This window comes from Cydia pomonella, chromosome 6 (assembly GCF_033807575.1).
Source record: "Cydia pomonella isolate Wapato2018A chromosome 6, ilCydPomo1, whole genome shotgun sequence".
NCBI classification, from domain to species: Eukaryota; Metazoa; Arthropoda; class Insecta; order Lepidoptera; family Tortricidae; genus Cydia; species Cydia pomonella.
This window is the reverse complement of record NC_084708.1, coordinates 19,419,408-19,433,730: the sequence shown is the minus strand read 5'-3', so window position 1 is coordinate 19,433,730 and position 14,323 is coordinate 19,419,408. Positions and strand designations below refer to the sequence as shown.

The window sequence follows — 14,323 nt, the reverse complement described above, 5'->3', positions numbered from 1 at the left end:
TAACCAAAGCTCTGGCTTAGGAACTTCAATAATTAATATTTGTACTATCACATCCTTTATCCTAGAATTGAATTGTCAGTCTTTCTGAAAATATTATGATATATGTACTCAAACAAATATTTTTCAAAACATAAAAATTGCCTCACAGCTGAAAAAAAAAACAAAAACATTAATTTGCTAATCCGCAAAAAGATAACGTGTGCTAGTCAATCAGTGCTAACCCGTTATACTTGCTTGCGTATTATGCCCGACAACTGAATAGGGGTTCAGTTGTCGGGCGTCAGACCGTCAACATCTCCAGCATCTCCTGAGGATGCCTCGTAGAGAGGCAAAACACGTATCGAGTTTTGTACTTTTGGTGGTGCGTTGTTATATTTATTTGCGTATTTATTTTTGCACTGCGAGGGTGGAAAGATTAATTTCATATAAAAATACGCAAGTAAGTATAACGGGTTAGAACTGATACTAGCACGTTATCTTTTTGCGGATTAACAAAGTAATATTTTTTGTTTTAATGAGTATGGATTTCCGCAAAGTAGCACCTGATTCAAAATTGTATGATGATTTAAAAACCTAAAAAAATGTGTATGATTTTACAAAACAAAACGGGCATAATATTCTTCTTAGAAAATAATGTTATTTTCTAACGTTGTCTATCCAATTTTCAATTTTTGCTTTTTTTTTTCCAGGATTAGGATTAGTTTAACACTGTACCTTCCCCTACCTACCCCCCAATCTACCCCACCTTTAAAATTGATACCACCCTTAAATTCTACCCTCATAATTTTACCCCAACAATAATTTTGCCAAGTGATCGTCTAGTTAAAGGTTAGGACCCCTCGAAGTGAACCGCGGAACCCTAGATTCTTTAATGAGTAACAACTAAATCTTGGACTTTGATTTTACCTAATTGTTTATTACCTAGATGTTAAAGATCTGATATTTCCTGTACTATAATAATATACCTAATATGTTGATGAGAAATTATTTAAAGGATATTATGTTAAGATTCCAACTACTGCGAAACACCGTAAAACCAAGTTACTCTGAACCATTTTTATATTAAACATGACACCTTATGAGTAAAAAGGAAATATAGGTATAATAAACTAAAAGTTTATAGCAATGTCCCGGTTAAGGGTATAGGCTCCGCCCATTCGCGCGAGTCGTTGGCGTCGGGTGTAGCCTTAAGTTACAGAAACGTCAATGTGATTTTTAATGTAAAATATATTTTTATTAATTCATTAGAAACGTATAAAATAAATATAGAGATAGTATTGCAGCGTATATGATGATATAAATATAAAAATTATATGATGATATAAAATATAAAAATATTTTTGGTATAATCCTGCTACTCCTATTAAGTCTTCGGGGTAACATTGAAGCAGCACTCCTGGGATAAGCCCATTTACACACTATTATAATCAGATTAAATATTATTACCTATCAATCCTATCATCTTCTAAACGAGGAATGAATATATCACACGTGCTGCCTCTAATGCTAGATGCAGGTCTGAAGACTCTTACTCCGATTAGCAATATCAATCGGGCCACCTACTCTTACCCTATTAGCCAGACGGGCTATGACCAACGCTTCGAAACCTATGCAAACCTAGGGGCTGACGAAAAGAAGCGATAAGTATTCGTCAGACACCATTTACCTATCTTTTTCATATCCAAAAACTAAGGCTACTAAGCTATTACCCAGTCCCCATAGCTAAAGGAAGGCTGAATTCCCAGGCCTTTCAAATGTATAAACGAAGTACAAGTTTAGCTCATTATTGTACTTTATGAGATCGAAATATCAAGGTGAGCATTATTCCACTCAAAGATTCCAATGGACTGCGCTCGCCTGCCAAAGGGTCTCTAAAACAAACCATTCCTTAATTCCAGAATAGCCTGTGTTCCTAAACCCAACTTGATATTTAAGAATTGAATTTACCTTAGCACCTGTTTGCAATACTCAGTACTTCGTCTCTACACAAAAAAACCCAGAAATGAAAATAAATAGATATAAGATTTCACAGGTAACCTTCAATTTTCCACTCAGGATAAGTAACAGTCTGGAAGATTTAGGTAATTGGACTCCTTTACCAGTATTCCACTCAATATTAGTACAAGATATAAAACCATAGCTTCACGTCATTAGAACCTTTAGAAGAGAAATATACACCAACTAATCAAATCTCTAGACCAAACCTAAGAGAGACCCTATAACAGTGTGTGTGACTCTACCCTATTCCTACCCTTAGTCCCTAGTCTAGTATGTCCAGATCACAGATCGTACTTACCATTGATCTAGTGGTTTGGAACATACACAAGTGTATCCCTAAGTCTAAGCTGTAAGCATTCGGCCGACAAAACCGAGGTATAGCAAACCCTAGTGTCTGTGTGATTGGCCCCCTCCTCATCGCCACGTGGGCACGGTGGATGAGAATAGACCGCCCTAGCATGTATATAAAAACATCGGCATCCTAGCCCACACCCGCACTAGCCACATGGGAAACGCTGCCATGACTAAGACTTTGTTTGTGTTTGGTATCAATCACGACAGAAGTTTTCCCTGCAACCAGCACAAGCACGAACCAGAGCACCGAAATATATAAATATATTTAATAAGAGACCTAGCCTCAATTACTGCAGACTTCAGTGAGTAGGGATTACTCCCAATGGCACGCACGTGATGCCCTCACATTCATCTAACAGCTGGACTTTGAGACTAGGGAGAGTATGCTCGCCTCTTATGTTGGTAAAGAAGAGACGCCAAGTCCTCTCAACTTGGAGCTAAAGACTTCTAAACGGCTTCAGTTTGGCACCGTTAGGGAGAAACCGCTTAGATGGACAAACTGTTAGTCCAAACAGTGATCTGGCTTTATAAAATATCAAACTAATACCATAGAAAGATAGTAAATAACGAAGTTAGATTTTGCTAACAGAAAAATCACAATATAGTAACACAAATAAGGAAGTAAAGTATCTCCACCATAGCCCAAGTTTAGCATTACGATGAAATCGCAAAACCAAACACAGACACAATCCTACAAGTTTAGATTTACCAGGATAATTCCCAGCAAACACAAACAAATAGAAAGAATAGTAGAGAAACTTCACTTACCCAAAGCCAGAGATACTGCTAGTCCGATGGTCAAAGAATGAATGATCCCCACTGCCCTCACCGGCCCTTTTATATGCCTTTACTAGCGACACAATGGGGACATAACGGGGACACACTGGATACCTAGTAGCTACTGGATACACAATGGATACATAGTAGCTACTGGGGACATATTAGATACATAGTAGGGACTTAGACTTAAATAAGACAATTGTCAATCTAAAAGTACCAGGGTACCAGAATTCAGAAGGAGATTGCTCTCCTCATGGCACGTAGGGACATACGATTCATGGCGAAAGATCATAAGTTTCATCTTGTTTACCAAACCATACGCCCTATACAATAACGTTCACATTAACACCGATTATCAACTGTGTCCCTATCGCACACAAGGCTCAAAGAAAGACGGAGATATTTTCAATGACGTTTACTCACATAATGTCATTTACGCACACAGTGACAGCAGTCGCTTAGTAGTCAGTTTAAGTAGACCAAAACAATGATAAAAAGGGAACGTTCCAAAACCTGTCAAGCATGAATATGCAAGCATTATTATTTACTTTCAGACATTATAGTTTTGTTTTCTGAAAGTAACATCTGTATTGTAATACTTCACGTTTATTATCAAATAAGTAAGTCAATGGTTTTTTATTACACCCATAATTGCATGTACGACTACAAATATTCTTTTAAAAGAAACTAATAGATTTAGGAATAGATTTTGGCTTCGCAAATCTTACCAGTTGTTCAGCACAACAGAATGAACTGTCAATGTCAATGTCAGTGATATTATTCCACATTTTAGGTTAACTTCGATTAATCATTACTATTTCGCGCATTATTTTAAAACAAAATAATGAATATTTACTGTGTGTTACGTATTTAAACGAAATCACGAGTGGTGAAATATGGAAACGTGTCCATCAAGTTGTAATTGTTAGAATAAAGGGTGAAATCATGAACGAAAAATGCAAACGAAGAGGACTGTAGTATTTGTAAGATATTTCGTTATTTTTCTATGTGTTTTGATACAAAACTGAGGCTAATATTACGCAATAGGCATATGGCTAGTCACAGCCGCCCCCAAATTTAAGGTTTTTATGAATTACCACAGGAATTTATAAAAAACTTCAATTTCCTCTAGATTTAGTCGGAAAATTTTCCCCGTTTTTTTTTTTTTTAAACGTGTAGTGTGTATTCCAATACTAAGTGACTGTTAACGACTCAGCTTTGAAATCAGTTCATCAGAACTCCGTCAATGAACCAAGACTACTTTTTCCCCAGAAACCTCGCTCTGCCAGAGATACCAGATTGTGAGTCCGATAGGTCCTATTAACCCGTCCTTGCCAGCTCACCCCGGTCTCGGCGAGTATTCCTTCCCTCTGCGGACCGTACACTTCCGTAGAAGAGCATCTAATGAGACAGCAAAAACTTCCCATGCAAAACGAAGAATCCTTTAATTTTTATAAGTACGAAGCTTTCAAGTTCCATTGCCAAAATTCGAACCAAATTTCACTGCCTTATCACTCTCAGCCACGTTTTCTTGGCGAGTGTCTCATACTTAAATAAGATATACCGACCTTTAAGTTTGTTTGGGTGTGTGTGTGTTTTTTTTTTTTTTAAACAAACTTAAATTTGACACTAGTAAGTACCTCAATATGATACAGCAAAGATATTTTTGTCTAAACCAAAGAATTATTAAACCAAGTTAAATAAGGTAAAATAATTTGCTGATTATTACACCTTATACCAATAAAAACAATATTATAATTATGTTTAATTAATTCTTGAAAAGAGCCTCGTCCCTTCTAGACGCTCACGGCCCATAAAACATGTCGAATGTCGGATATATCCCATCCAAGATGAGTGTGTGGGTTTCGTAAGTGTATTCATACCTTGTAGAGTACTAACTAGAAAAATCTACCCTTTTAAATGGGTCTAATCCAATGGATTTTAACCTACTGATAAGACTTTTCCAGTTAGTTGTGTTTCCTTTCCCCCCCCCCCCCCTTCTGTTCCCCTGCAAACACCGACAAATCTAGTTTGATTACACTCCAGCCTTTGTCTATCTGTATCAATCCATTTTTTCCAATATAGGTACATCCGTCTACTTTACGTCCATCATCTGATATTCATACATCTCATTCATAAAACCTCACATATTCATAACTATAAGCACTCATCGTGCATATACATTCCTCCTCAGTTACGCATTCACACGATTTTTACAGACAGCCAAGACTCTTGAGATGCAATCAAAAGTAATTAAATAAAAAACACAAAATTTATTATTGTACTGTCACTTGTAATATATATAAAAAAGTAAGAAAAAAAAAACATTCTATCCTAGCCCCATACTAGCCCAATACCGGTTTTATTTATTTAATAATTACTACCTGAATATATTTTTTATTAAGTATTTAATTCAATTGACACACGAAGTTTTTTTTTTTTCAAATATATTTTTTTTATATTGTTATATTTTATGACAACGCTCAGCGACTAATTCGCCTGCCTTTTGTTCACTAGTGCCGTTCAAAAATGCAATGTCGTCCACCCATTATACAATAGACCATCGCGTCATGGACGTGTATCGTCAGCTGCAAAAAGTATCCCACCCTGTATTAAAGTTCATATGCAAGAATCTTAAGCGAATATGGATAAAGATTGGGCATGAGGATCTACACAAGTGCCTATCACTAAAAAGGCATGGTGCAGAATGAAGGGCTGGGTGTACAAAAAAAAAATGACCTCAGACGGCCGCGACCCTGAGTCACGAGGAGCCGAGGAAGAACACAAACGAATAGTACCGCTGACTGTATATACAAATAACGAAGAATGAATCCCGAAACACGCCCAACCATTCCACTCTTTTCCCCCGAGAATCGATATGTCCACACGTAATGTCTAACTATTGCTCTAACAAAAGCCTATAACCACGCACTATTATGCAACAATTATATATCAGCTAAATGTCATACAACTTTGTTCTCATTACCTTGATACTGGGAAAATTGTCACACTGGGCAAAAGCCACTATTTACAAAACTTGGGCTAAATTGGAATGCTATGGCAATAAAACCTAAAATTGACTCTAGAATCTAGATGTACCCTGCCTCTATATGGTTAAGCCATCTCCCAAGGCAAAACATTTCAAAATATGCTCAAGCATTCATTATAAAATAAAACCAAATCAGGACTTAGGGCTACAATCTGGGTGATAAAATGAAATATAGATATTTCTTCCCAGTAAAATTCCGAACTTTACTCAGATAGCATTTGATATGATGATGACGATGATAAATAATAAACATTAATTAATCATATATGAATATTTAAATAATGAATTGAATTAAAAATGTTTTCCCGCACAATGCATTTGACTACACCAAATATATCTATGTAACTATTACACCCCAATATATAACCAAATTACAGCAAATATGTTTAACAAGATTTGAAACAACAATGTACTTTACTCAACCTATCCGCTTAATTCGTTATTTCACAATAAAATGCAATATAAATTAAGAATGTTAAGAGCACTAAAGTTCCATGTATAAAATGTTTAATAGCAAAGAAAAATAATTTTATAACAATTTTTTTTTTCATACTTACAGTATCTGCCTTTGACTAACACAAGTTGCTTGTGATTTCACACATTAATGTTCTTCATTTACCACGATGCTCAGTAGGCCTTAGGACAGTTGCAACAGGAAAGTCAGTGATTGTCGTTACTTGGTTTCACCAGCGGCTCCAGTGCTTGAAGTCTGGCTATGGTGTCTGTTCTTCTCCAAATTGCCCGGCATTAACAAATAATCTAGTCCCGGTATCACAATATTCTCTTGAATTATAGTTCAGGTTTTCATTAATTCACTTCAATTATAACCACATTAACACTTTTCACACTATAAGACACTCCACTTTTCACTCAGATACACATAATTTCTCACTAAACCCTTTTTATAGAAAATGCCTGCATTTGATATTTAAAATCAACTTATAAAGATAAAGTTTTTCTTAAGAATATTAAACGAAGAAAAATAATAAGCCACGCAACTACAATAAACTTAAAAAAACGAAGCCCTAATATGATCTAAAATATAGCAATGTAATCGCAAAATTGGCTAATCATTTAATACTGATTCACAAAAACAAAACACAAAAAAAAACTTATTCACTCAGTGGGATTTGAATTCGGGCAAAAAGCATTTAGCCTACATACATTAGACAACCTACAGACCCGCTATGCCACGGTAGAGTTACTGTAAGAGGTAAATTTAGCAATAGCTTTGTAGCGTAACTTTTCTCTGATTTCCTTTTATTATGAAGTGTTTCGCACACGTACTGGCAAGTTTTATCTTTAATTGAAGAGAAAAATATATATTTACAATGTAATTACATACGCATATATCCAAATTACATACAATTCGAAATTGACGTAAATATAAAATTCAAGAACACATGTTAATTAACAATCCGGAATATCTAAAGAATTTGAGTAAATTATTATTACATTTTATATAACGCGAACACAAGATTTAAAATTTGTTTCATATACCAACAGACTACAGATGTTCTTATCAAAATATTCTGTACTCACGTTTCCAATGCATTTCCTTGCTAATATATCCACTTTTAACCACTGTCACAGTACTTATAATCAATCTCTGGGATAACATATACACTTGTTTTTGTTCTAAACACTATCCAATTTATTTTAACACTTCCTAATGGCATATTTCTGCCTAAAACAAATTGTCCCGGTTACAAACACCATTTTTTTATTATAACTAAGATTGACCACACGTCATGAACTCAGTTTGCTAATACACATATTATCCTAAACTTCACAGCGATTTTTATTTCTCTCACATACGGATTTCCATTATTAAAACGACCTAGACTTATTTTTACGATAACTTGAAAACAAAAACAATTAGACATTCTTTACTCCATCTTCACCGCTACAAACTGTCAAACGTATCGGAAGCGTATATTATAGGCGGCAAACTCAAAATTGTATGCGCGAAAAGCGGAAAAACTTGTACCCGGTGCATCCTGCTGGATTGTATTTTATATTATTGATTTTTAAGAATTTATTCTTTTCATTTACTTATTCCTAGCAAAATATACAAATAATCTTGACCATAAATTAACATTATCAATAATCGATGTTGTTGTCACCTAGTGTCAAGTAGCGACACTATTACGGTGGTTATCTACGTATTCACTTCCGCACTCTAGTAATGTCACAGTTCGCCGTCAGATGACGCTGTAAAGATAAGCTGCCATTTTCCATTTCACGATCCGAAACACAACATATTGAAAAAAATACATATCGAAACGAATGCCAAATTATAAAAATCGATATATAGTGATAGTCAAACTTAAAAGAGAAATATATAAAGATAATAAATAAAACTTCCTGACTAATTAAATTACTCTACTGTTTTTGACTTTTAGCGCCACCTACGAATTAACTCACTCATCGATCAATCATGGAACGTCTAAGTACTTCTACTCGACACTAGATGGAAGTAGTACTCGGAATCTATGCATTTTGAGATTATTCAATTCTCTGCCAAAAGATTATTTCGTATCGGACCTGTTAAAAACAAAATGCAATATTTTTATTAACTATTTTTAATACTAAATTAAATCGATCGTGTAAACCGCTTTTAATCATAAACAATATTTTCTAGATGTCGGCCATGTGCGACAAAATTAAAAATACGTCCTAGCATCCCTGACAACATACGAAACACTGCCTACATGATTTAATCGGATTGTAGCCGACTTAGTTAAAGTTCCCCATAGATGGCGTGTGTAACAAGAAATAAAAGAATACAATGAAATTTGGCCGTTTTAAGATTTGAATATGCATTTTATATTAATATGATAGTAAGGATGCATTTATCCAATAAGTAAATTAAAGTAATTGATGCAATCACGCCATACCATAAACTATTCTAGACTTACAACGATATTTTAATCATGGCAGCCCTAAGCTCTGACACTTTTCTAACTTCCGTTCATTTAAGTTTTTTTATTAGTATTTTCTATTAACATCATTCATTTTCATTGCCTAAAACTTGATATTAAATCTCAAAATTATTAATTAAGGTCATAAATACCCAAGTTACCTCAACTATCAGTGTCACAGTGAATTAACACCTTAATAAGCAAACAAGTGACAACCATCCAAACGCCATATTGTAATTCATCAAGTTGTATAAAATTTTTTGACAAATAATTACCATGACGGAACTTTAAACTGAGCTGGAAAAGATCGTCCTCGAGTGCGCTTTTATGATTCTCTAAATATCCCTACCCATTGCCTATCGCAAGAACTGCACAAGACAAACGAAATAGATTTTCGGATTCAAACACGATCATGGTCTTCACTTTCATCAAAAATGTGTAAATCTTCAATGAACCTAATGCCCTACGATGACCTATGACCTAAAGTTTGAACTGTATAGAAACAAGGATGTTTAATTAATGTGCCTAGCTCATGTTCGAATCGATATACCGATCGAAATGAGCTCAAATATGGAACCTGTTACTCCTAGCAAGGTAAGTTCATACTTTTATTCTGTCAATGCATTTTTTTTTCTGTCATTTAGACAAATCACTGCTATTAAAGCCCTGTCAAACATACCCACACAATTATAGCCTGATAGAAAATAATTACCACCCACAAATTGACCTATCTATCAATTAAACTGCTTTTCCAATTAATACGAGACAATACGAGTACTGTCTGTTTCAGACTTTGTCCCCAATTTGGTATTATTCTACTTATAGTGGCCTAGAGTATTGTATTGCCTTATTTTTATTGTCTTGTTCACCAATACAAACACATTCCTCTTCGAATAAACCTGAAAGCAATCAAAGTACTGACGGGATGATATTCCTAATTTTGTTTTATGCTGCCTATCTGTTATTTTGATCCTCTACTACGCGTTTTCTATTGCAATAAGACTTACAAACTATATGTGTCTTTCAGTAAACTGACAACTCTATTGGAATAGTCCCTGTTGCCTGACATACATGAACTGATAACAATGAAAATGTATTGAAATTATGCTGGAGAACTCCGCTTGCTGGATTTGATGAATCTTTACACAACCTTAAAGAGTAAGTATGACATTTTTAATACTACTACTAGACTACTAAACAAATTCCCTTAGGCCTTACTTGACTGTATTTGGAATTCGAAAAATGTTATTGTTCTATAAGATGATATGGGTGTCTTTTTTTTTTTGAAATCTTGAGTTTTTTTATTTTATTTGGAAGTGCAATAGGTTATGAAAAAAAATAATGTGATGACTTCAGCTAAAATATGAATAGGATTTCTTGCGTTACTGAAAATTTGTTAGTGAATTTGTAGTTTTCTTTCTAAAAGCATCCCGGCAGTTGTCCGGTAACTCAAAAAGAGAACCTAAACTCGAACCTGTCATAAATATTCCTCTTCTTGCAATTAACCTTACAGTATATGTTTAATTTTTCAGCAAACAGAGACAAGACTGATGGCTGCCTACATATACCCATACCTAGTGTTTGGTGATGTTTAAGCCGAGCGGAGCAAATTTCCGTTTGCTGTTTTCATGGCTTTTCCGAGTATCTCGATAATCTCCAAGTAAGTACAACAACTATGTCACTAAAAGGAAATGTTTTTTCTTAATCCTATTTATAAACATAAATTTCACGAAAACTTTCTCGTTTTCAAAATTTTTGTAATGTTTTTTTTTATTATTTTAAATATTGAGACATTTTAGTTTAAAATAAACACTTCTAATAATACTTATATTATCTATCCTCAAGTTTATATAATTTCAGACTAACTTTTGTATAAATCCTATCACAGTGTTTTTTGAACATAGATCACATGCAGTACATCGAGTTGGTCATTTTTACGTTTGCTATCTACTCATTTATTTTTATTGGTCTCAAATATTCTACTTAATGCAATGAAATCTACAATATACATATGTTTAAACTTTCAGCAAACAGAATGGTTTCCTGACACCTAGCCGTTAGGTCCCCTAGCAGTCAGTTAGACTTAAGCCAAGCGAAGGAAATCTCTATGGTTATTTTCATGATTCCTGTTTCTCCATGTCTAAGCCACAATTTTCAAGTAAGTATAGTAACCAATGCCACCTTGAAAAGCTATCTTTAGACTTAACCCTACTTAGTAAAATAAGCAACTTAATTTCCTTCATTTGTCATAAAGAAATCTGAACTGTGATGTATGTGAAGTATCTTATAGTAGAAAATAACCCTTTAAAAAGACTTAAAAATAAGTTTTCTTAAATATACCCTACTTAAGCTAAACATTTTCAATTTTAGTGTTCCGGAGAACTGACAGTGCCCCGCAGAGTCATTACGTCTAGGCTCAAAATACACACCATGGAATGCTTCTATTTCTGAAAGGTATTTTTTCTTATTATAATAAATTGTACAAAATGTAATATATGGAACTCATGACTTATGACTGACACTAATATATATATTTTAAACCTAATTGATGAGTTCTCGATGAAAGAGCGGAGAACTGAAGTAAGTGCTTAGCCTCACATAACCTATTCTAATTCTATTGACTAATTTGACTTAGCCTAGCTTATTTGTGACCTAGATTAAGGAAGTATGTCCTGCAAGGCAAAGAATTTCAAACTTTAGAATTATTTTATTTGCAAAATTTAAGTACCACCTATTTTTATATTATAAACCCTAATATTTCTATAAAATGTGTTTATATATCCTTTTATGTATTGAAAATAATAACGCGCCCCCGCGAATGGATGCCTTAAGAAAATTGTTGATATATAGCCTAACTAAAATTGACCCTCAAAAAGGAAAATATAACGCTACCTATTCCTCTTTAATTTTAACAGAATTTTTTCTAATGCTTGCCTATTTATTTCAGATTACGAAGTACCACACTACTCCAGACTCCTGTTCAATAATTTTATTTCACAACTTTTGCTGTAACAATGGCTGCTGTCTACTGCCACTTCAAAGTTCCTGTTCCACGGCTCTATTTCTAGAAACCTGCATCCACATCAGCAGTGGTCTACATTGAATACTACTTATAGGGAAAATGACACTCAAGATCTTCTTTTATGTTAGGTACTTTGTATGCTAGCTTAACCAATCATGTACTATTATTCGACCGTAGTCAGAATACGATGGAAAAGTACCGTCAACAGATCAGTACTGTAATCCTAAGTCAACCTGTGTCTAATATACTTTTATACTACAAATAAGTATGTTTTTGTATGTGCACCGTTAGTCAGGGCAACAACACGTTACATATCTCGGTCGATTTTCATGAAAAACAAAGCACTCGTAGAGGCCCTAGTAAATAATAGCAATGACTATAGACAGTAACTATGCACATATTTCAGTGCTATTCTTAATGAATATAGTGAGGGTTCTGAATAATACCTATATAGCTAAATTTCATACATATTTGTATGTTCTACTGATCCTCTAATAATGACTGTATGACGTACTATGACTGTTTGCTTTCCTAGACTAAATGTCCTAACATGTGTGGTAAATAACTCTGTTTGTCAGATGAACTCAAGCAGATCCTAGTTCATACATACATACATGATTATCCTACAGTAACGAATGTATGATGTTCACATAAAATAATCAAAACAAATATAGTCCTAACGTATGTGATTGTCACTTAGACCTACGCTTAGAACGACTAATTGTACCTAACAGAATTAACGGTTTGTTGCTACTATTCTATGAGTGACAGGGCTGAGCTTATCCGTCAGATAATGCATGAACTTTATTATCCGATCTGTAGCTTATAGGATGATATTTTATGAGTTTATAAACTCTCTAATAACAGTCGAACTCCTATATTATCACATGCGCGTAGCTATTTATATGATATAGAAAGCAAAAGTCAAAGAAATCGCCCAATGGTGAGTCGAGCGATCGCAAAACCAGAGGAGTTGTAACTGCGTTGCCGGCTTATATAGAAAAGTAAGAAAGATGCGGAATACGCCCCCTGTTCCTTAATATTTTAAGAAAATTACGTGAAATGAACTATTTCACGCCCCCATAATTTTTCGAGTGAAGCACAACTTCTAACAGACCTGTGTCTTATCTAGGCTATACCTAACCGCATCCTAGGTCGACTTAGGTAATGTAATCTTATGTCTAGACTATTGGCACTAGCCTCCTAGCTTACTAGGTAGCGACCCTTCCTATGAAAGCTGCCTAACAAAAGCATCCACTTGCGCGTCTACTATGCATATGCGTTCCTAAATCGTGGATGATATCTATTTATCTAAGTTTTAAGTATGTACTTATCCATAGAAATATACACTACGCCGCCTAGTACCTATAGCACAAACTTTGCCTAATTTGAGACACGGTCGATATGTGAAAGACTGACTTGAAAATATTTATTTCATTATTGTTATTGGTCCCTACTATAAATATAATTTCTTCAAATCTATGACGCGAAAGAAACAAGTATGATTATTTTGGCTACATAGGCTTTAATTTTGCTATTATTATTTTTTAGGTATCAAGGCGCAAGAAGATGAAATTATTAATTGATTATTTTGAGATGACACGTCTCAAATATGAAATGAATCCCCTAACAACGGCGAGAAGAAAACTAGTAAAGAAGACTGATAAACTTTAAATGGAAAATAACTAATCCTTATATTAAGTAGACAATAACTCTACGGATTTTTTTTTGTACATAATAACAGTTTGAAAAATAAACGTTTTTATTTTTCAAACTAACTAAACAAATAAACGATTGTATGACTTTTATTTAAAACACAATAAAAACAGTCCAAAATTCAGTGTACCCACTCCGCTCTCACGGCAACAAAATGTAGCCTGAATGGCTACTTTTACATAGATATATCTTGAAAACCCGTAGTAATCCAGGTAAAATAAATCCTGGTCACGGCACCAAAATGTACCTTCCCCTACCTACCCCCCAATCTACCCCACCTTTAAAATTGATACCACCCTTAAATTCTACCCTCATAATTTTACCCCAACAATAATTTTGCCAAGTGATCGTCTAGTTAAAGGTTAGGACCCCTCGAAGTGAACCGCGGAACCCTAGATTCTTTAATGAGTAACAACTAAATCTTGGACTTTGATTTTACCTAATTGTTTATTACCTAGATGTTAAAGATCTGATATTTCC

The 14,323-nt window shown here is 34.4% G+C and overlaps 1 protein-coding gene and 1 long non-coding RNA gene across 2 annotated transcripts in view; one reads left to right on the top strand and one right to left on the bottom strand.

Annotated features, from left to right (window-relative positions):
• Positions 1 to 14,323, bottom strand: part of LOC133519218 (cell adhesion molecule Dscam2) — a 245,798-nt gene that overhangs the window by 189,587 nt on the left and 41,888 nt on the right. The window lies entirely within an intron of this gene.
• Positions 7,177 to 13,850, top strand: LOC133519221 (uncharacterized). The gene is made up of 7 exons (XR_009799600.1): positions 7,177 to 9,699; positions 10,133 to 10,263; positions 10,638 to 10,765; positions 11,133 to 11,263; positions 11,476 to 11,559; positions 12,053 to 12,255; positions 13,679 to 13,850. It is a non-coding gene; the product is annotated as an uncharacterized LOC133519221 (long non-coding RNA).